The 24,193-nt window shown below is 46.5% G+C and overlaps 1 protein-coding gene across 5 annotated transcripts in view; it reads right to left on the bottom strand.

Moving 5' to 3' along the window:
* CLIP2 (CAP-Gly domain containing linker protein 2) overlaps positions 1 to 19,939 on the bottom strand; it is a 79,672-nt gene extending 59,733 nt beyond the window's left edge. Inside the window, exon 1 of one of the 5 annotated variants that reach the window (XM_081172910.1) lies at positions 19,479 to 19,939. The gene's annotated coding sequence lies outside the window, so the exon portion shown is untranslated. Of the gene's footprint in view, positions 1 to 425; positions 581 to 9,557; positions 9,659 to 19,478 lie in introns of those variants that run through there. The other 4 variants (XM_081172906.1, XM_081172909.1, XM_081172908.1 and 1 more) reach the window with 4 other exon arrangements.
* Positions 19,940 to 24,193: the final 4,254 nt, after the last annotated feature.

Genomic DNA, 24,193 nt, shown 5'->3' with positions numbered 1-24,193 from the left:
TCCTAAAGTCACCCAAGCCAGCAGCCATTCCCTCGTGTCTTGAAGCCACAAATGCCATCAAGTTAACTCTGGGTCACGGCACAGACGCAAGACAGAATGAGCGGAACTCAAAGTGATCCCCCCCCCACACACTTACCTCCCCAACAGAGCTGCTTCTAAGACTGAAACAAAGACAGAGACGTAAAGGGGGGGGGATTGACTTAACTCTTCAACTCTTACAACAGGATGCCGGCAAGAGGGTGCCAGGTTCTGAGGCAGCAAATTGTCCCTGAACAGAGGCCAGAACTTTGGGACAACTTGCCAGGAGATGTCTGAACTCCTCTGGAAGAAGCAGGAGATTTTGGAATGCGAAAGGGACGCGGTCAGTTCTCCTTCAGAGCTCCTGCCCATTATTCGGGAAAGCCGGAAAGGCTCTGTCTGCTTACCTCGTGTGCAGAGATTCCTGTGCATTTGTGCATTAAGTCAATGGCTCCAGAATCCCGAAAGAAATGTACTCTCTCGGGCAGTTGCTCCTCCTCTGCCCCTTTGGCTCTGTGCGCTCTGGCAGGGAACCAGCTGTGTGATTCACTGCAGATTAGTTTGGGATGTGTCTGCAAGAGGAATGGATTCTCCACTCCCACCCCTTTCTCCTCTCTTCTCTTCTCTTCTCTTCTCTTCTCCTCTCTTCTCTCTCTGTCTCTCTCTCCCCCACACCCCCTCTCTCTTTCTTAAACAGGAAGTGGGATAGCATGAGACAATGTCAAAGTAGCTACAGAAGGGCTTTGGGCAATAAAAGGCACTTTTGCACAGACTTGCTCAGGGAGGAATTCTAGCTTTCTAAAAACCCTTTGGAGGGGAAAAAATTGCTCTCAACAGTGCCGCAAAAACACACTAACTGACTGCGGGGAGGAGAGAGACCGACGTGGAAAAGAGTAATCGAGTAAGTCCCAATGCCATTTTGCAAAATGGGCAACACTACTGAGACAAAGCTATCTGCTGGTTTTAAAGAGGTTCAGAAATCCAGAGTCTGCATCCACAATACTGATTTTATTTATATATATAGACTTTTAAAATAACAGCACATGAGTTAATTTCCTTCAGCTGAATTCCCTATGTTGAATGACAGATTGTAGGCCACTTGGGGCAGAGACTGTTTCCCTCTAGCACAAGCTATATATCTTTAAGCATATTTCCCCCAGCACCTTCAAAGATTTCTGGGCATTGTAATTTACCCCTCACAGAGCTATAATTCCTAGCAGCCTTTAACAAACTACAGCACCCAGAATTCTTCTTCATAGTGTGTACTGTACACAGCCTGCAGAAGGCAAAACAGCAGCAACAAATAACCTTACCCTCAGTGTTATAACACTGTTTCCAGGAAACAACTTTGAAAATCAGATTCCTCGAATTGTTTTTAGCCAGGGCTGTAGTCACATGAAGAGGGTCCTATGTGGGAGCCCTGCTCCCCTCCAAGATATTCCAGGACGACTCCTTGGAAGCTTAGCTTTCATTTAATTTTTTTTAAGTCTCTAGCTTGCTTTACTTGCAGAAATGTGGAAGGAAAAGGGTGCTTACTAAGGCACCAACATTTGGGACATTAAAATAGTATTGTACCACTTTAAATGGTCATGGCTTCTTGCAAAAATCCTGGGAAGCATAGTTTGATAAGATTGCTGAAACTTGATGGGAGACTCCTGTTCTCCAAACACAGCTAGTTTAATAGTCAATCCCTCTTCCCAGGGAACTCTGGGAATTGAAGCTCTCTGAGGGGAATGGGGGCCTCCTAACAGCCACGGCTTCCTGCAGAGAATCCTGGGAACTGTAGCTTGAACAAACCACAGTTCCCAGGATTCTCTGCAGGAAGCCATGGCTGTTTAAAGTGGCACAATGCTGCTTTAAATGTGTAGTGCATACAGGCTCAAAACAGCATTACCAAGTTCTCCAGAGGATTACTCTGCACTTTTTTCTTCCGGCTTTGTGTGCAGAAAAGCATTGCTGGAAGGAAGATCAGGACAAGCAAAGGCCCATGAATGCTTAGCTTGGGGAAGATAAGATAAAGGGAGTGCCATGATAGCTGCCTCCAAACATCTGACAGACTGTCATGCAGGAGCAGACTTGTTCTCTGTGGACTCTCCCAGCAGCTGGAAATTGGCGAAACGTTAGGAGGAACTTCCTAATGACACAAGCTAGTTGCGCAGTAGAACAGGCTGCCTCAGGGTTTAATGTGCAATGGGAACTGGGCCAGGATAATGAAGACAAGTGGAGTTTATGAGCGCTAACTGCAGCTTTCAGGGTTTGGGAACACAGGGTACCCAAGTTAGCTCATTGGTCCACCTAGCTTAGGACTGTCTGCACTGACTGGCAGCTGCTGTCTAGGGCAGGGGACACTCCCAGCCCTACCTAGGGATGCTGGGGGTTGAAACTGGGACCTCCTGCGTCTCCTGCTGGATGAAGAGAAATGTGGAATCCCCAAGGAAGAAGGCTCAGAGCCTGGAAGCAGTGGTGTGTGGCCACTGGACTAAGGGGACTATGCTAACTCCCTAAATGTTTCCCTGGTGCCTCCTCCAGGAAGCTTCTGCCCAGCTTCGGGAGGGAGGCGCGAAGCTCACGTGTGTGACTTCAGGACGTCGCAACATTACACACATTACATCAACCCCCACGCCCCTTGTAAGTTAGCACCTCTGGCCCTAACTGTTCCCCTGTGAAATATTTCACAGCAGGCCACTGCTGGGGGGAGTGGAGTGACAATGAGGCGACAGAGGGAGAAAACTTGGAAGAGGGTATGTGGGAAGCTGAGGAGGTAACAGGAGCTGGCAGAGAGATTCCAGAATCAGAGGTAGACGCTAAAGCAGGAGGTTTGGAGGAGAGAGGCCATGAGGCAGAGATGAGTCAGGCTAGTGAAGAGTCACGAGCGTCTCTGCCTCCTGCCGCGACAAGCTCCCCTTCCCACTGTCTCCCAGAACCAGAAGAGGCATGAAAAGGGCGGAGTAGTGGCAGGCTGTATGTAGGCACATGTCAGGGCTGCCTCAGGTCTCAGCTCACAAAAGACCAACGCCAGGTTCTTCTTATATACAAGGATGTTTATTGCAGTTCATTATTGCTTTCACAACCGAGGCGCGCAGCCCCGCGTCTCTTAGCCTAGACGTTTTAAGTCCCCTCTGAATCGGTCCCGCCCCTACACCAGCTTAAGAGGCTTGTGCTAGTCCACCTCTTCCTGTCTTTCCTTTTCCGCAGGGTCTTTCTGCCCCCCTGGGTTCCTTCCCTCCTGCTCTCTCCTGAAGCGGATTCCTCAGATGCCTGTTCCCCCCTCCTTCGTGCTTTGGGGCCAGGCTCCTCCTCCGGGCTCTCTCCATTTCCGCGCGCCTCCACATTTGAACTTGGCGCGCGTTCGCTACCCCTGACCTTCCTCTTGACACTTACACTACTCCCTGTACTACTCTCCGCCTCTTCCGGCAGGACGTCCTGCCCCGATCTCCTTCCCCTGTCTCCTTCCTGCTCTGCTCCGTGTGTCACACTGGGAACTTAACTCTCTTCACTTCGTTCCTGCTGGGAAGCCGGCCCCGATCTCCCACTCCCACTCGGGGTTTCCCTGCTGCTTCCCTGCCCCTGGCATGTCCCCCCTGTGAACCCCCTTGGCCTGACTAGGGGCGCCCCCTTCTGGGAATCCTCCAATTCACTTGAGAGACTCATGGAAGACCTCAAGTCATTGTCCTCCTCCTCCTCACAGTCCTGGGATTCTTCCCCATCGCTCTCCGTCTCCCCCCTCACCTGTGCCTCTGTCCCTGAACCCCTGACAGCACAGTTTCTGATTGCTTGGGGGAAATCCCTGGAGAGGAGGGAACCTAGATGGCTATGGGGAGGTGGGGACTTTCAGTCTCGGCAACTGATTCATGGGGCAAGAGCTAGCAGGGATGAGCTGCAGTGTTCATTATGCCTGACACTCCACCAGGTCTGTGCTGGACGTGCTCTTGCTAATAAAGAGTTAACTTCAACTTTGAACAGTGTGATTTACTGCCAGCTCACTTCTTGACATCCTGCATGCAAAGCAGAGGCTCTGTCACTGAGCTAAGGTCCTTCCCCAGTCAAGGAAAATTTCTAAAGCTACTGCAAAGCACTGCAGCAACGGAACAAGGCAGAATTGAAAATGGAGTGGGGAACCTATAGCCCTCTGGATGGCATCAGTCTCCAACTCCCATCAGCCCCAACCAGCATGGCCAATATGCAGGGATGATAGGATCTGTGATCCCAAAACGGATGGAAGGTGGCAATTTCCCCATCCCCTGCTTAAAAACAAACAAATAGAAAATTCCTCTGTTTGGGAAATGGGGAATCTGACTTGCTAACACAGTCTCTGCGTGAATAAGCAACATTTTTCAATCCTCTGCACCCTGGGCAGGACAGCATTTTCCACTGATGAAACTGTTGAGCCCTTTGCTTTCAAAGGAGACCTCATTACGCCAAGTAGAAGATGGTAACATCTTCTGAAAGGAAGAGGCGCTTGCAGATTCAAAATTTTGTTTGACGTGTTCAAAGGAGATAAGAAACTTTGATGCCCTTTGGTGTTATGCAACTGTCATAGTTCTGAATTTGAAGCAAATGAAATAAGCTTTGCATCTGCATGACAAGCCAGGATGACACGGTGCCTAGAAAGAATGAGGATCTGTGCAGGTACCAATGGGGCAACTGCAAGATGTTGTTGTTGTCAATTAACTCAACCTGAACCCAGGTTCTCTCTCTTTCTCTCTCTCTCTCTTTCTTTAAATATGTATTAAGTTAGCAAAAGCAAAACTAGGAACACGGTATTTGTGTTCTATACAGCTGCAATTGCATAATAGTTGTTATTACCTAGCGATGATCTTACGTGCTAATAGCAAACTTATTCTCTGAGCGTGGGATCTTATGCAGCTAAAAAGGTCCCTTCCATGTACAAGAAGGAAGAGATGAGCACACCCAGCTAAACTCAAAGACTGCGGAATTGTAGAAAAATCTTTAGGGGGAGAAAATCCCCCCAAGAGCCCATGAAGACTGAGTATGCTGACCGGTCACAGAATGACGGTTAGCTGGGGTGGGTGGCTGGGACAGTGGGACTTAAAACTAGGCGGAATGGAATGAAGTATCCTGAGGAAGGGCATGGAATGGTTGGCTGGCTGGCTGGCATCCTGGACATTCTGCTACTGGTGACATTTGTCTTTATAAATCAGTCAGCTAAGGAAGAAGCCCAGCACACCTGACAAAACGGGCGCTACTCCAAGAAAGTTGATACCACAATAAATCTTATCTTTTCTGGTTTTGCTGCAACAGGCCAACGTGGAAATCCCTAAGGCTCTGTCTTTCAGGCCACAAGCCTGTGAGGTTACAGGGACTGGAAGAGAGAAATGGGCAGACTTGAGGTTTATGGGATCTAACTCAAGATCAATCAGCCAGACATAGAAACAAGGTAATGGCTTGGTGCATGGAAAGAAATGCAGAACGGTGAAGCACCACTTAAGACTGCAGGTTCAAAGCTATACCACTTAAATGGACATGGCTTTGCCTAAAAAACCCTGGGAACTGTATTTTGTTAAGAGTTGTTAGGAGGCCCCTATTCCCCTGTATGGATGTGAGAGCTGGACCATAAAGAAGGCTGATCGCCAAAGAATTGATGCTTTTGAATTATGGTGCTGGAGGAGACTCTTGAGAGTCCCATGGACTGCAAGAAGATCAAACCTATCCATTCTGAAGGAAATCAGCCCTGAGTGCTCACTGGAAGGACAGATCGTGAAGCTGAGGCTCCAATACTTTGGCCACCTCATGAGAAGAGAAGACTCCCTGGAAAAGACCCTGATGTTGGGAAAGATGGAGGGCACAAGGAGAAGGGGACGACAGAGGATGAGATGGCTGGACAGTGTTCTCGAAGCTACCAACATGAGTTTGACCAAACTGCGGGAGGCAGTGGAAGACAGAAGTGCCTGGCGTGCTCTGGTCCATGGGGTCACGAAGAGTCGGACATGACTAAACGACTAAGCAACAACAACATTCCCCTCAGAGAGCTACAGTTCCCAGAGTTCCCTGGAAAGAAAGACTGGTTATGAAACCATTCAGAGGGAGAGACGGTGTGTCTTCTAAGCACTCTCAGCACCCTTAACAAACTACAGGTCCCAGAATTCTTTGGGAGAAGCGATGCCTGTTTAAAGTGGTTTCATAGTGCTTTAAATGGATAGTGCGGATGGGGCCTTAATCGCTGCAACCCACAAGATGATGTGCATGAACAAATACAAATCTACATCCAAGTTACTATAGCCTAGAATATTTGCTAGCTGAAAAGCCAATCCTTTAATCGTCCTATTTTTACAGGTAAGGAATGCAAAAGAAAGATATAAGCAATTGCGGTGTGGCCAGAAATGGCAGGTAATTCTTTGTAGCTGCCTTTTGGTTTGCTGTTCTTAAAATTTGGGGGTATGGGTTCTTGGAGAAAACAATGGAAATAAATGAATACAGTGTGAGATTGGCCGCTGCCCAACTTTATAACTTCTAAGAAATAAAAAGAAAACTCATCACGGGTCACATTCACAACATATATTTAAAGCATAGGACTTTCTCCTGCTCCCCCCTAGAATTCTGGGTGTAGCAGTTTATTTTTAACAGAACTACAATTCCCAGCACTCTTGACAAACTACAGTTCCCATTATTCTTTAAGGGAAGCCATCTGCTCAACATTTCATTGGGTGGGGAAAGGATAGGTCCTTTTTGCGTTATTGCAAAATAAGCACTTTAATAGTTAATAATATTTCTCATCTTTTGATGCATGTTAATTTGGTATTGCTACTCTGAGGCAAATGTATTTTATAGTAAGCAACCATTTATTTTTGAAAATGTACGGTTTGGTTGCAAGTTGTGAACCGGAATGTCAAACTTTGCAAGGTCATTTCCACCTCTGTGACGTTTGCAAAGTCAAATGTCTGCCTGGGAGGGAGCTGCTGACTTTCAGGGCATCACATTCAAAGCTGAAACTTTCTCAGTATTAATTGGAGAGCACAAACTCCCCTCCTTTTTTTTGCAAAGGAAAAGGAAAGGGGATGTCAAAAGAAGCAGGCCATGCGAATAAAGGGACTGCGTCAGCAACCCAATTCTCTGAGTTAATTGGGCTTACGGAGATATCGAAGGTCCAACTTTGCGGTTCCAAGACTGGCTTAAGAATAAAGGACGTTTACAGGCAGAAAACGAACAGCACTACGGGTAAGTAGACAATGCTAGCCCTGCTCAGAGTAGGCACACTGAATTTAATAGACTTGGCAAACTCAGGTCCACTATTTCCAATGGTCTACTCTGAGTAGGGATGGGTGGATCTGCCAGTTTCGGTTCTCTTAGATTTCCAGTCTGAAATTCAGTTTGTCATAGTTCTGCAACAATTTGCACATTATTATTTTTTAGAAAAATTCTCATGAAAGTCCTTCAACGTTTTAGTGCAAATTTATCCACATAAAACATTTCTGCATGCAGCTTTGAATAATGTACATATTTTTGCAAAGCGGTTTTCCCTAACGTAATGCATTTCCCTGTGTTATTTTCACTAACATATTCAGATTCATGCACACGCTCCCCTAATGTTTGCATTTTTGCAAGCATTGGTTGGAAAACATCGCTGCAAGATTCCATGATTTGCACCGTTTCTTGAACAAGAATCTATGCTACACATTTTGCCACACAGTACAAACACAAAACGAACTGTTAACACAACTGCTGTCCACGCAAGTCGGTTATGTGTGCTTCACAAGGGAAGAGTGAAGTTAAGGTTGCCATATGTCAAAAAGTGAAAATCCGGATTCTAGACTTCCAACACGGCTTGCAATACTTCTGGATTTTCCCAGCAATTTCCGCCCAAACACTGCTTCTAACTGCGGTATTCCGGCTATGTCCAGCAATTCCGGACATATGGCAACCCTGCTTAAGTTCATTTCTAGTAAATAAGGCTGATCAAAGTAGCAAACAACCAAATCAACAACAAAAAATCAGCAAACGATTGGGGTGGGGAACCCCTTGGAATATTTCAAACACACATAGCAGCAGCGGCATAAAATTTACTGTATTTTTCTGTGTATAAGACTATATTTTCCCCCAAATTTTTTAAGTTTGAAATTGGGGATCGTCTTATACATGGAATGTTGCAATTAATTATTTCTTATTTTGGGCACAAAAAATAGGGTTCGTCTTATACCTGGGGGCATCTTATACAGGGAAAAATACATTACTTTTCTGCAGCTTCAGCTGCTGGGTGGAGAAAGGACCCTTCCCCATCCCAAAGCTGTCTCCTGAGTCACTAGCCACTAAATTGGTCCTCAAATTCACAATCTCCCAGGACAGCCTTCCCTATTCTGGTGCCCTTCAGAGGTTCCAGACTACAAGAGAGCCAGTGTGGTGTAGTGGTTAGAGTGTCGGTCCAGAGTTCAAATCCCCACTAGGCCATGAAGCTCACTGGGTGACCTTGGGCCAGCCACTGCCTCTCAGATCCTACCTCACAGGGTTGTTGTGAATGAGGAGAGCAAGAACCATGCAGGCCACCTTGAGCTCCTGAAAGAAAAAGCTGGGATATACAGTGGTACCTCGGGTTAAGAACTTAATTCATTCCGGAGGTCCGTTCTTAACCTGAAACTGTTCTTAACCTGAAGCATCACTTTAGCTAATGGGGCCTCCCGCTGCCGCCACCACGCGATTTCTGTTCTCATCCTGAAGAAAAATTCTTAACCCAAGGTACTATTTCTGGGTTAGCGGAGTCTGTAACCTGAAGCGTATGTAACCTGAAGCGTATGTAACCCAAGGTACCATTGTAAATGAAATACATACAATAATAAATACAACTCCTATCAGTCATTTTGGCTTTGGGACCAACAGGAGTTGTACTTTCAACACACCTAGAGAGCACCAGGTTGGGGAAGGCTGGTTTGGGGTTTCTTCCAGGTAGGAACTACCTGGATTTTTAGGGGAGGGGAAGCCTTGACTGCTTGAAGTGGTATGATGCTGCTTTAAATGCATAGTGTAGATGTGGCTTTAGTTTCAGAAAAACAGGGAGAGGGAGATAAGTTGCAGGTAGCCGGCTGAACCTATGGACAGCTCCCTTGTGTCAGTAATGTAGCCCTAGTGACTCACGGCAGGTCTCAGTCTGGAAACAGAAACATTTCAGTCGCCCAGGTGACAGCATTGTGGCAATATAGATCCATGGCTGGCCTAAAGCCCAGATACCACCACCTCTCCGTTGCCCATGGGCTCCTGAATAGCAGGAGCTCTGTGAGTTTGCAGGTACATTTCACCCTTGGAGAGGAGGTAGCTACCAGCTCACACCCGGTCACCGCCAAGTGCTGCCTGTTTTCCTGCGATATCCTCTTGGGGAAAGTACGCAGTCTGGGCCCACAATGGGAAGATTCTTTCATTGTCAAAAGAATGCAGCCAGATTTGAGGTCCCACCAAGACGAATCAATGCCAGCATGTCTCTCCTCCTCCGTCTCTTTGTCTTGCCCGCTTTTAAAAGCCCTCAGAACCCATCACCCACACTGGTTCACCTGAAGAGATACACATTAGAGGCTGGTTTTCTCTTAGGCTCATACCTGCAAGAACACCTTTATCCACAGAGCAAGCAACAACTTCTTCATCTTTGGCGATCACTCATAGCCGAGTAAAATTATCTTCCATAAACACAGTTTTAACAATGAGTCCGTAAGTGACTGTGGAGGCCAGTTCTGGATCCACAGATCCTTCCACAGTGGGGACATTGGTTCCCGGGCAGGAGTTGATCACGGTGTGGATTTGCCAAGCGTGCCTTCCTCTTAGCACATTTCTCCCTTGCATCCTGAGTTCGAGCGTCTTCAAAGCCCACGACACCTTTGGTCAAGGCTGTTCTCCAATTGGCGCACTCACAGGCAAGTATTTCCCAATTGTTGGTGTTTATACTACATTTTTAAAGATTTGGCTTCAGACAGTCTTTAAACCTCTTTTGTTGACCACCAGCTTTACGCTTTCCAAGTTCGGAATAGAGTAGTTGCTTTGGAAGACGATAACCAGGCATCCGCACAACATGACCAGTCCAACGAAGTTGATGTTGAAGAATCATTGCCTCAACATTGGTCATCTTTGCTTCTTCCAGTACATAGGTATTAGTTTGCCTGGCTTCCCAAGTGACGTGAAAAAAATTTCGGAGACACCGTTGATGGACTCTTTCGAGGAGCTGGAGATGTCATTTATAAGTGGTCCATGTTTCACAAGCATACAATAAGGTTGGTAGTACAATAGCTTTGTAAACAAGCATTTTGGTTTCCCTGTGAATGTCCCAGTCCTCAACACTCTGTGCTACACTCGGGAGAAAGCTGCACTCACAGAACTCAGGCGATGCTGGATTTCAGCATCAATTTATCGGAGGCAGCCTTGTATAGTCTCCTGCCCAACCTTCTCCTGCACAGAACAGCCACCTGACCTTCATATAACCTTGAGCATGCAACCTTCACAACAGGGCAAACATACCATTTAGGCTAGCCATTGCCATCCTAATGCAATCCAGATGTTGGGGGCTGGAAGTCCCATCCAGTTGTAGATCCAAAACACCTGGAGGGTACCATGTTGGCACAGGCTATTTTGGACCATTTGAAAGCAACAAAAATATACAGTCGTACCTTGGAAGTCAAACAGAATCTGTTCCGGAAGTCTGTTTGACTTTCAAAACGTTCGGAAACCAAAGCACAGCTTCTGATTGGCTGCAGAAAGCTCCTGCAGCCAATCGGAAGCTGCGCAAGCCCCGTCAGACGTTTGGCTTCCAAAAGAACGTTCAAAAACCGGAACATTCACTTCTGGGTTTCAATCGTTTGGGAGCTGATTTGTTTGGGAGTCAAGGTGTTCAAGATCCAAGGTATGACTGTAATAATAATAATAATAATGGATAATAATGCATTAAAAGAAAGTAAATACACTTCCCATACCATTTTTGAAGCAATATTTTACAACAACCAGTGTTTGAAATTGAGGGAAATTAAAAAATGTATTAAAAAAATACCTCAAGAAGTGTGCGTGCACATGAAAGCTCATACCCAGAACCTCACTTTTCACCTTGATTATATCTGGCTCTGTCCATTATGTTTTTGGAGGTCTCCTCAAGTGAAGAGATGCAGAAGGACAGGTTCAATAGCAGCAGGCTGTCATATAGGTCAGAAAGGCAACCCCTTTGCTTCCATGTAGTGGATGTACCTTAAACCAGAAGTTCTGTCCTCTACCCCCAAGTCATTCTACTCTTAACAGATAGGCAGTTGAAGCAAGAGTAAATGCTCTCTTGTTAGGAAAGAAACAATATCTTTCATGAAAGATCAAAGAGAATGGGGAAAGAAACAAAAAGAGTCCATTTTTTTTAAAGAGTAGAAGCTGCCTTCAAATTGGGTTGGGGAGGGGCAGCCAAATTTTGAGCTCTCGAGGAAGTGACTCACACAGCAGACAACCAAGGGGAGATGGGAGCATGGTTAATTCTAACATTTGCAGATTCCTCTTCGTGAACATGGTTTTCCATACACATCGAGTGCCTTTTCCTGGAGCCAGCCAGGATGAACTGAAGAAAGCCAAGTTCAGAGCCGCACATGCAACACACACACACACACACACACACACACACACACAGCCCCCCGAGTCAGAAGACAGCAATAAAACTGCCCATTTTCTGTTTTGTTTTTTTTCAAGTGCCAAGATCCCTCACAGATGCCAGTGAAGGAGGTGGGACAATAGGAGCGGGACTCCTATTTGCAGCAAGAGAATCTGAAGAGAAAGCAGTAAAAGAATGAGAGCCCTGGGTGGCAGGGAGACTACCTAAAGTCTGGGAATTAGAGCTGCTCTGGTGTCCTTGGGTTTGCAAGAGGGTCTGTCTGATAATGTTGCAGGACAGAGGTGCCTGGTGCAGTGGCAGATACACTGGGAAAAGGATAGCCTTCGACTCGATACCCCGGCACAGACTTTGGGAAAAACTAAATGTCACAAACATCGATAGACGTCTTTTGCTTCTTATCCGTAGACTACATGAAAACACTCGGATCCGTGTTAGATGCGACCGTTATGGGAACCTATCAAAGGAAATCCAAAGTTCCCATGGTGTCAAGCAAGGCTGTGTTCTTGCTCCTATTCTTTTTAACTTCTATATAAACTCCTTAGTCGGAAAGATGGAGGAAGCAAGCACTCATTCCCCAAATCTAAATAATACACCAATCCCGATCCTTTTGTACGCGGATGATGTGGCACTTATTTCCTTCTCTTGTGTGGGTCTAAGAAAGCTTTTACGAGCTCTTACAGAGTATTGCGAAGCTGAACACCTAATAGTAAATTACACTAAATCAAAAATTATGGTGTTCTCCAAGAGAAAACTCCGACATAAATGGAAAATTAATAACCAACCTATTGAGCAAGTAACATCTTTTAGATATCTTGGAATAATTTTTGATGAGAAGGGATCCTGGTGCCATCAGATTAAGAATTCCATTGTAAATGCGCAAAGATCTTCCAGAGCTATTATAAGATTCTTTTACAGAAAAGGAGGTCAATATGTCCCTGCTGCCTCCCAGGTCTTTGTTGCAAAAATACTTCCACAATTGATGTATGGCACCCAGATATTTAATTGTCAAAAACTCAAGTCCCTGGAATCTGTACAAACTAAATTTTATCGTTCCCTACTAGGGTTACCTACCTGTGTCTCTAACACTGCCATTAGGCTGGAGGTTGGCCAACTCCCTATTAATGCCAGGATATGGATCTTGAAGATTCACTTCTGGCTAAAACTCATATTTTTCCCAGTGGGAGTGGCTCCATTGACTCTACTAGACCCATTCCAGTCTAAATGGAGATTGTCGCTTTATGAAAAATTGAGGGGCCTGGGGCTTTCCCCACAAGAACTCATAGCCTCAGGTTTTGAAAAGGCTAAAATGATGGTGAGCCAGCGAATAGGAGATGTAGAGCTTCAGGACCATATGAGCAAGATAGATAAATATCCAGCTATCCAAGATTATGGGAAAGGGTTTAATCTAACCCCATATTTGCTGGACCTACAAATCGCAAAATATAGGCGGGCGTTTACCCTTACCAGATTTGATGTATTGCCATCTGCCTTACTAAAGGGCAGATACGAGGGCACACCCTATGCTGAACGAGTTTGCCCATGTGGTCTGAAGGAGGTGGAAACGGCTTCACATGTGCTGTTACACTGCGACCTTTACGGGGATATCAGGTTACTGTTTATCTCCCCTATCGTTGAGAAATTTCCAGGTCGATCTGAATCTCAGCGGCTGAAAATCCTACTAGGAGATAAAAACCCAGAAGTAACACTGAAAGTGGCCAAGTTTTCTGCGGCCGCGATCAAGCGGAGGGCATTAGCTGTAAAAAAGTAAAAGATCTGACCCCTGGATAAGCCCCCCCCCTTTTTTTAAGCCCATACATATACTGTAGTGCATATATGAGTATGTATATGTGTGTGTGTGTGTATATGTGTATTGTTTTTATGTATAATTTTACAACTTTTAATTGATACCATCACTCCCTTGTAAACTATTGCTGCCTTTTATGTTTTTCTTTTCTTCTGGTCTATGACCGTAATAAACTATTCATTCATTCATTCATACCCAGAACAAACTTAGTTGGTCTCTAAGGTGCTACTTGACCATTTTTTATTTTTTTATTTCAGACCAACACGGCTACCTACCTGAATCTGAAATTGAGGGGTGTGACTATGATAATCATGAAGGGACCCTTCACTTCTGAATTTGCTACTACACTATTGGGCTCCGCCCACTGCTCCACCCTTCCAGTCCTAGTGGACACCAGCCACCTGTCCTCCAAAGTGGCTGGAGCAGAATGTATGTGTGGGAGAAGGCGGCCGTGAAATTTCTAGAGGGACTGAGCTAGTTTGCTTACATATCAGTGAATCCACAAAAACATTTTCACAGTGCAAGTCGACACACAGAGATATATGCCCGTCAGACCGATTGGACAGGAGGTATTCAATCTCCTCCCATGTCATTCTGAAAGTCACCTAAAGGCCAAGTCTCCCTTGTCTAGACAGATGACCCAGATTTCTGTGTGCCGAGAACCTAAAGAGGTATTGATTTTACGCTGGGGGTATTCAGCACCTAGAGGGAGGGGAAAGAGAGAATGGGGTCATTGTGGATCCGGGTTGTTGTGGATTGATGAATCCTGTCTCCTTGCATGTTCAAAGATTGACAACTCATGTTCTAACACCTCACTTATTGACAGGACATTTTTAGGTGCCATGTTAATCTCACACCCCAACTAGACTTAAGGTGCGCATTTTTACATATTCAGAGCCCTGTGGACATGACTAACTTAGCTCCCTTAATTCAAATAGGTATACTCTGAGCAGATACAACCCTTTTGTGAGCGGGGGGGGGGGGGAGAGAGAATTGTGCACATGCTAAATTTGGCAACCGTCACAGAATTCTTCCCAGTATCATAATTTAAAATGCAGACATTTTCAGGACCACCAATGACCAACCGTCCCAGCTTCAGGCAATAAGCCTGGGCTTTGGTGGGGTGTGGGGGGGTGTGGAAGCCGTCTGTTTAAAGCACTATGACGCCACTTTAGACACTCATGACTGCTCCCCAAAGAATCCTGGGAACTCTACAGTGGTACCTCAGGTTACATACGCTTCAGGTTACAGACTCCGCTAACCCAGAAATAGTGCTTCAGGTTAAGAACTTTGCTTCAGGATGAGAACAGAAATTGTGCTCCAGCGGCGCGGCGGCAGCAGGAGGCCCCATTATCTAAAGTGGTGCTTCAGGGTAAGAACGGACCTCTGGAATGAATTAAGTACAGTGGTACCTCAGGTTAAGTGCTCATTTCGTTCCGGAGGTCCATACTTAACCTGAAACTGTTCTGAACCTGAAGCACCACTTTAGCAAATGGGACCTCCCGCTGCTGCCGCCGCACCACCGGAGTACGATTTCTGTTCTCATCCTGAAGCAAAGTTCTTAACCCGAGGTACTATTTCTGGGTTATTGGGGTCTGTAACCTGAAGCGTATGTAACCCGAGGTACCACTGTAGTAGGTTAAGGACACCAAGAGTTGTTAGGCTCTACCCTGAGTAATACATTCGATTTGCAAGGCATTCAGGATCCAAGGTATAACTGTATATAGATATAGCTATAAAATCATAACAGAAAATACACAATATACCTGCTAGCCTGTTTAGTACACCAAATCCAGTAACTCTGGCTGTGTAGACAAGACAACTTTTAAAGCACATTCAAAGCACATTTTTCTCCTCAAAGAATTCTGGGCACTGTAGTTTATGCCTCACAGACTTACAATTCCCTGCAGATCCCAGAATTCTCTCTCTCTGTGTGTGTGTGTTTTCAATGTGTTTTAAAGGTATAGAATATAGACAAACCTATTTGTCCGTGAAGAAGACCCGTTTCTTCTTCCCTTTCCACACAACATTCCTTGTGCTTTGTTTCTTCTGCGCCCTTCAGGGAATGTGGCTGCCTTTGTGAGTCTGGATGGGCCACCAACATCATCCAACATAAACCACTAAACGACAGAAAGCCACCGCCATCGCCATCACCCCCTCACACACACACAAACACACTTTCCCATCTGGCCTTGCTTAGAGTCAGCCTTTCCATCAAGAACAGCCAAAAGAGCATCGCAGAAGCCAACATCAAAACAGAGAGAGAGAGGCAGCCACAAATCAAGCGAAGCCAGAAATCAAGCGATTAACCCACAGTCAACAACCCAAAGCCATGCCCTGATATATTTATATATATATAGTGGTTTATTTCAGATACTCAGATACATAAGCTAGGCTCCAAATGGTTCCTTAAACCAGGATTAGTCGCCAAGACAGAATGCCTAGTTGACATCTTGGGGCCAGGCAGCTCAAAAGCCCTGTTTTTTTTCAGTATGACTTTTTGGTCCCTGAAATTTATTCTGACTGTGCAGATAAAATATAACAGATAGAATTCTACAGGATGCGTTGCTAAGTGTGTGGAAACAGTTAAGATCCAAGCATCTCTAGGCATGCACCTGCAGATGGTGGAGATGTGAAGTGCTATCCCGGCACCCAGGCATCTTCACTTGCTTGCAGGTGGGCAATAGCCAGGTGCAAAATGCGCTTGACAAATTTGGAACGCTGCCACCATCACTCCACACAGCAACCGCTCTGGTCCTGACATTCATAATGTGAGGCCCTTCTCTGTGTGTCGTCTCTGAGGGCAGTCTGGAGAGTGGCAACACAAGAGGCCTTTTTAGTGGTGGCTCCCTGCCTGCAGAATGCTCTCCCCAGCGAAGCTCAACTGGCGCCGTCTTTATTTTTTGGAACCAGGAAAATATTGCCCTCTTTTACACAGACTTTCGACTACTCGTGGCCTCTTTTAGTGGGGCAGGATCGGTTAAACCTGCCTTTTACTTCCATTGTTGCGCTGGAAGTGGGGTTATAGGTTGTGTTTGCTGTAACTGGTTTGTAAAGTCACGCTCGTTCACTTTTGTGAGGAAAGCAGCTAACAGATACAGATAATAACACTATATTTTTGTAAGGGGGGGGGGGACCAAACAGCAAGGAGGCGAGCAAGCAAGTGGCTTGGATGGCAGGCAGCCCAGGCGAGCTGCTGAGGAGGAACAACATTTAAAGGAAAGTAGACACTCCAGAGAGCAATTGGGAGCACTGCTTTCTGAAGTGTGCCACCCCAGTTGGGCATTTAAAGATCTGCGAGGGAAGGGGGTGGGTGTTTGGGGACAGCTGAGCGGGAGAGGAGTTTGGAGCAAGCCATGGGGTGGGTTTGGACAGGTTTAAAGTAGGGAGAATCCAGGAGGTAGGGGGTTGCTGAGTGAAGTGAGCAACAACAACAGCCCCTAGTAATATTAACAGCAAAGGATCCTGTTGTATTAAATAAGACTGCAAAATATTATCAACTAACAGTGCAAGCCTACATGTGCCTAGTTATTCAAATTCAGTGTGATTTCTCCTATTAAGTACTACAGAATTGCAGCACTCTTGCCTCTTGCTTTCCCACCCTCAAAAAAGAAAGTCAGGACGGATTTCAATAGATATATCACACCACAAATAAAATGTCATAAATTGGAATACTGTTGAACTCACCCTATAACCCAAAGCTTGCGAAATCCTATACAAGCTCCTGTCTATTTTCCATTGTAGATGTTTAGATAGAGGGATTTAGATTGGGGAAACCGCAAGACGGAGGGGGAGAAAAAAGAATTAATCCTTTTTTCCCCTCCCACAGCCACAGGTGCATTAAAAAACTTTATAAAACCAGGAGTCATACAATGAGAATTAAAGTCACATGGTTAAGGCAATGAGGAAGCACCTAACTTGCCCAAGCTTTCAAATTGTAAGGAAGCGTTGCAAGTTTGTTTCTAAAAATATTCTAACAATCATTCAGCGGCTTATTAATTAGAATCATAGAGCTGGAAGGGAATCATCCAGTCCAACCCACTGCCATGCAAGAATCTTTTGCCCAATATGGGGCTTGAACCCACGACCCTAAGGGCAGGAACGGGGAACCGGTGGCCCTCCTAATACTGCTGGACTCCAACGCCCATCAGCCCCAGCCAGAATGACCCATGGGTGATGGGCGTTGCATCCATTAACATCAGAAGGGTCCTTGTTTTAAGAATTATTCATGGAAACAGAATGAGAACCTCAGGGATTCCATTGATTATTATTTCTTCTTTTCCCCTCCCACTTTTTTTAAACACATTTTAAAGCACATAGTTTTTTACACATAGTTAAAGCACATAGAAGGTACGCTGGTGGCGCTGTGGGTTAAACCACAGAGCCTAGGACTTACTTGCCAATCAGAAGGTCGGCAGTTCGAATCCCCATGATGGGGTGAGCTCCTGTTGCTCAGTCCCCGCTCCTGCCAACCTAGCAATTCGAAAGCACATCAAAGTGCAAGTAGATAAATAGGTACCACTCCGGCAGGAAGGTAAACGGCGTTTCCGTGCGCTGCTCTGGTTCGCCAGAAGTGGCTTAGTTATGCTGGCCACATGACCCGGAAGCTGTACGCTGGCTCCCTCGGCCAATAAAGCGAGATGAGCACCACAACCCGAGTTGGTCACGACTGGACCTAATGGTCAGGGGTCCCTTTACCCTTTACCTTAAAGCACCTAGAACAGACTTCAGGTAGGAGCTGCTTAAACAAACAGACTCTCATGACACAGCTACTGCACCCATTTTACAGCTGCGGAGCCGAGGCCTGAAGTATTCACCCAGCTGAACAGGGTTTGACCCCTGGGCCTTCCTCACCAATGTGCAAACATGGATGTCACCCAGAGTTTCATTTTAAAAAGAAAAGAAAAGAAGTAGCAACCCCACCTCCAAGTCAATCCTTCCAGGAGTTCATGCCCTCTCACCTGGAAGCCCATTGCCTCACTCCATAAAGCAGTCGGAAGTGACTACAAGGCTGGCTCATGGCTTGGTGACTACCACATCGAGGGGTGACTTGCACATATGAATGAGGCAAGCCAGGCAGAGCTGCTGCAATACTTCAGCCACGTTTTTTAAAAAAAATAGAGGAGTCCATCCCATAGTCACACCCTCCAAGCTGCAAATCCGTCAGGTGATGGTCTGTAGATGAATGAAGTGAACTGCCTCCAAGCTTGTTAGCAGTGAAGGGGAAAGCATTCTGCATCTACTCAGAAACAACAACCCCTCCACATACTTCAAGGTGTGCTCCATCCCTGGTACCAAAGATGCCTAAACACAACTGACTGCCACTCTCCCCCAGCCACTCCTCTCTTGCCAAGTCCACTCAAAAGCAGTTGTCAGCACAGGGCATCCTTAGCTAACAGCTCCATCCCTGCAAGATGAACAACCAGAGCCAGGCGGCCGTTCACAGATAGTGTGCCTGTGTGTGAGGAACAGCTTTTCCCAAGATGGAGAAGCCGCATTAATTATTACATTATAATCCTCATTTTTTAAAGTGTTTTCCGGTCAACATTCTCCGTCCTCCGCTACGATCTGTAGTTTTAACCTCACCCTCCAAACCTGGGGAGAGGAGGAAGGGGGGAATATGTCGAATATCCCAAAGCTTGGTCCTCACCGGTGCCCCCCTCACGCAAAACGCACCCCACAATAACAAGAGCCCTGGCTTTCCCTCTCTTCCACCCAAGGACAACGATCAGCCCTTGGGGGGGGTGCATGTGTACATGTTCGGAAGGAGCCATACAGCCTCGGATATAATGCGTTGCCAAGGAAGGGCTGGCGCAGCAAACCTTTCCTGGTGGATGCTCAGATATTTTCCAATTTGGGGTGTATCTGCAGATCTCTTCCCCCTCCCTCCCCCCCAAGCCCCCAACCAGAAGCAGCCCCCTCCCCACCCCTCTGCATGCCTCCCCCCCTCTCTCCTTCCACCCTCCAGCCCAGAAACTGCATCCCACCCCTCCATCCCCTCCTTTGTTGCTGTCTCAGCAAAGGCAGCCACCCTGAAGAAGCCACCCTTTTGAATCCCAGCCTCCCTCCAGCACTGGGTGGGCTTACCTCCTTTCTTCTGACCGTGCAATCTTGCTTTTTCCTTTTTTCCGCCCTTTTTTTTGCAGAGGGAAGGATCCGGCCTCCGCCGGGCTGATCTTAGGCCGCCTGCTCCCTCAAACAGAAACAGCTGTAATAATCCTGGTGGCAGCAGCAGCAGCAGCAGCCAGCCACTCCCTTCGGATGCAGGCTCGCTGCATCCAAGTCACAAGGAGGAGAAACGGGGCGCGTGGACAAAAGGCGACGCCGGCGAGGACGGGGCGCCTGCTGCTGCGAAGGAGCGTCCGCGCCGCCTCCCTGCATGAGTCTCGGCTCCGCGGGGGAAGCAGCGAGAGGGGGCGGCCCAGCGGGCTCTCGCGGGTCCCCTGCGCGAGATGCGCGCAAAAGCAGAGCTCTCCGCCGCCGCCGCCTTCGCGCCGCTTTGCAGGCGAACAAAAGGGGAAGGAGCCGAGCGGGAGGCGGGAGGGGCGCTCCAGCTGTTTTCACCAAGGCAGGCGCACAAGGTTGGATCTAGGCGCCGGCGCCGCCGTCTCTGCGTTTCTCGCGGGCCGGCGCTGCAGCGGAACTGAGGCGGGAGGGCGGGAAAAAGGCTCGGCGCGTCGTTTGGAGGGGGTGAAACTCATTTTTGCATATTTTTTCCGCCAGCGAGCTGTCTTAAAAATATTTTTTGGGGTGTGGGGAATTCAAACCTGCAGTTGTTTTTTTACGACTGGACAAGATTTAGCTTTGTGTGTTGAAGATGCACCGAAACCAAAGCACTTTAATTTTCCTTTCTGGAAATGTCAGGTAATGCTGAAGAAGAAGAAGAAGAAGAACTGCAAATACAACAACAACAACAAGAACTGCAAATACAACAACTGCAAATACTTGCTGATCACCTTTAATTATTTCTATGCACACACATGTGACTTTCCAAGCAAAGCTAAATTATATTAATTTATATCTTTATTCAAAATAGTTTTTGAATTCCCAAGTCACATTGCAACTTTTTAGGACCCCTCATTTTTGGAAGTTGAATCTGGACAAATTCAACATGCCCGCCACACTGTGGATTTTTTATTTTATTTTTTAGCAGAGTGCACTTTGCAAAGTAGGAACAAGTTTGGGGAGCGAGACCATAGACTTGGTTTGCTGCTAAGCCTTTAATGGTGAAGTTCTCTCAGGCCTGGAGCTTCAGACTCCTTCACCAAGGAGCCGAAGTCCTACTGAAAGGCCAGTTACTGTACCTCTTGGGGAGGGTGTGTCTGCCTGTCTTACAACCACCCTGCGAGGTAGGTTAGGCAGAGAGAGAGGTCTCACCCAAATGGCTCAGTGGCTGAGTGGGGATTTGAACCCTGGTCTCACACCAATCTAACCACTACACCACACTGGCTCTCTTGGTCTTAGGTTTAATCCAATCACAACAGTGCCAGATTTAGGGTGGTGCAGGCCATTCCCTCCCACAGGGTGCCGAGCTGAGGGGGCGCAAAATTGAGAAGATCCATTTGGCATAGCAGTCAACTTTTCCCTTTTCTTGCAAGGAATCCTATTCGGAATAAGGGAATTTCCCTTTTAAAAAGGGGAAAGTTGACAGATATGCCATTTGGGCGTGCAAAATTTTGGCCTCGCACAGGGCAACGTATTATGAAAGAAGAAGAAGAAGAAGAGTTTGGATTTGATATCCCGCCTTTCACTCCCTTTAAGGAGTCTCAAAGCGGCTAACATTCTCCTTTCCCTTCCTCCCCCACAACAAACACTCTGTGAGGTTAGTGGGGCTGAGAGACTTCAAAGAAGTGTGACTGGCCCAAGGTCACCCAGCAGCTGCATGTGGAGGAGCGGAGACGCGAACCCGGTTCCCCAGATTACGAGACTACCGCTCTTAACCACTTTACCAGACTCCAGCCCTGATCACAATGTTGCAAGATTGTGAAGGGATCCCTAACAGCAACCACAGGAAATCTTAAGGGTTAGCGTTTTTTATTATTTTGATTGCATTTTGAATGGACAGCCTATTTGTGTCTGTGCCAAAAAGCATTTTACTGTCTCTGAAACGGCCTCTTGCTACAATCAGCAAATGTTTCATGCACTGGATTAAAAAAATCAATATCTGAAATACTACAATAAGGTGCAGAACCACGCCCTTTAATTTTGTTTCTAAACTATGATTCCCTTTAAATAAATAGGGAACGCACAGAATTAACCTATAGGGCTGTGGCAGCAGGAATGATGGACTGCTCAGAAACGGAAAGCCCTGAAACTACCCCTGGCTGGTGAGTGGATCAACAAGCTCTGGGAATTAGCTTCAGTGTCAAAACTAACCTACTACATCAGATCAAGAGAACAGATTTGTGGAGATATGGTCCCCATTTACCGTATAATACATTGCCATTGTTCAGTATGGTGTTGATGTTTTGAAGAATAGCTGATTCTAATAATTAGAAGTTGTAATAAAACACAATGTAATAGGAGCCGGAATGATGCAGTTATAAAAGTCAGAAATGCATAGCACTTCTTATATGTTCATCACTGTTTTTAGATTACCATATTTTTTGCACTGTTTTTAGATTACCATATTTTTTGCACTGTTTTTAGATTACCATATTTTTTGCACTGTTTTTAGATTACCATATTTTTTGCATTATAGAGCAATGTGTGTGCGTCTTATGGAGTGAATGCAGGCTGCGTAGCTATCCCAGAAGCCAGAACAGCAAGAGGGATTGCTGCTTTCACTGCACAGCGATCCCTCTTGCTGTTCTGGCTTCTGAGCTTCAGAATATTTATTTTCTTGTTTTCCTCCTCCAAAAACTAGGTGCGTCTTGTGGTCTGGTGCGTCTTATAGGGCAAAAAATACGGTAATTCCCATTAATCATTTGTTCATCTCACACTTGTGCCTTTCACTGTCACTTTCCAAACAGCAAACTCTCTGTGTGTTTTCTTAAAAGCTGTAGAGCAAGGGCTTGCCGATCTTGGGACTCCAGCTGTTTTTTGTACTACAACTCCCATCATCCAAGGACTAGTGGTCAGAGGTGATGGGAATTGTAGTCTAAAAACAGCTGGAGACCGAAGTTTGGGAAATTCCGCTCTGGAGTGGCAGAGCACTTCAGTTCACTTTAAGTGGATGGGGAAACCCAGTGATGTGGGCAGGGTACGATGATGATGATGATTGTAAACCCGTGTTTGCAGCACTGAAGTGACCTCTCTGGGGTGCAAACCTGGGTAGTGTGTATGGAGGGCCTGGGCTGCCCAGGTGAAAAGACCCTCCCCCCTCAGCATCACTGATGTAGTCCAAAGGAAAGCAGAATAATACATTTGGCACCAGCTTGGCTGCAGAAGTTGCCGGAAGGAGGCCAGTATTTGCTCAAATCCCACAAAATACTCAAGAAGCCCTGAGGTCATGTCTGTGACCTTATTCCACAACAAACCATACTACTACCACCCGGCTTCCCCTGCAAGAAGAATGTAGTGACCTTTAATGTATATTTAAAACAATCATTCAATTTCTTTTGTGAGATGAGTATCTTGCGTCCTTCAACGTCTTTAAAAGGGCACCAGCGCTATCATCTTGGTGATACGCGAGTTTATGTTGCATTTCACAGATGGATCATTTAAAAGGTTCGAAGTTAATCAAGGGGGGGGGGAATCTTTAAATCAGCAGGCAGCTGTAAACAGAGTCCTCTCTAAAGACTAGCCAGAGGGGGATGCCTTGTGTTTTAAAGCCGAATGAAGTTTAATATGACACAAACCGGGCTTTTCACAACCAGGTGCCCTCCATCAGCACAGAGGAAGTCGCAGGGCTATTTAAGCCTCAGTCTGAGTGGACTGGTTGCTGGATTTGCATTCATAGAATTGTAGAGCTGGAAGGGACCCCATGAGTCATCCAGCCGAACCCCATGCAATGCAGGAATCTCAGCTAAAGCACCCACGGCAGATGGCCACACAGCCTCACTTTCCAGTGAAGGAAAGTCCACCACCTTCCAAGGTAGCCTGTTCCACTCTAAAACAGATCTTACAATCCAAACATCCTTTCTTGTACTGTAATTTGAATCCACTGTTTCGGGCCCTACCCTCTCCACCACCAGAAGCCTGCCATATCTAAGTACAGTAAAGGTGCTACTTGGAGCTATTCAGGGTGCTATCGCTGCTTTGCCTGTTTGACCTCTGCCCAACCTTCCATATCTGGGCTTCCCCAGTGGTATCTCGGGTTAAGTACTTAATTCATTCCGGAGGTCTGTCTTAACCTGAAACTGTTCTTAACCTGAAGCACCACTTTAGCTAACGGGGCCTCCTGCTGCCGCCGCGCCACCGGAGCACGATTTCTGTTCTTATCCTGAAGCAAAGTTCTTAACCTGAAGCACTATTTCTGGGTTAGCGGAGTGTGTAACCTGAAGCGTATGTAACCCGAGGTACCACTGTATTGGCCTTGCATTGTGGGAACTTGACCTGTGCATGACCTGATTGTGCTTCTTGGACCTGGAACTGGTATAGTATCTGTTGTCCCTGGACTCTCCGGCTTGTACATTCCCCCAATTGTGTCCCATCTGCACTGTATATCTGAAGTAGTTTTGTACCACTTTAAACAGTCATGTCTCCCCCCCAAAGAGTCCTGGGGGCTGCCCTTTGTTGCTTGGTGCTGAGAGTTGTTTGAAGGCCCCTATCCCCCTCACAGAGCTACAATTCCCAGAGGGAAGAGGGATTGCTTGTTAGACCTCTGTGGGGAAAATAAATAGGTCTTTGCCCAACACTGA

This window comes from Podarcis bocagei (assembly GCF_964188305.1).
Source record: "Podarcis bocagei genome assembly, chromosome: 15".
Taxonomy (NCBI): Eukaryota; Metazoa; Chordata; class Lepidosauria; order Squamata; family Lacertidae; genus Podarcis; species Podarcis bocagei.
This window is presented reverse-complemented; position numbering and strand designations above follow the sequence as displayed.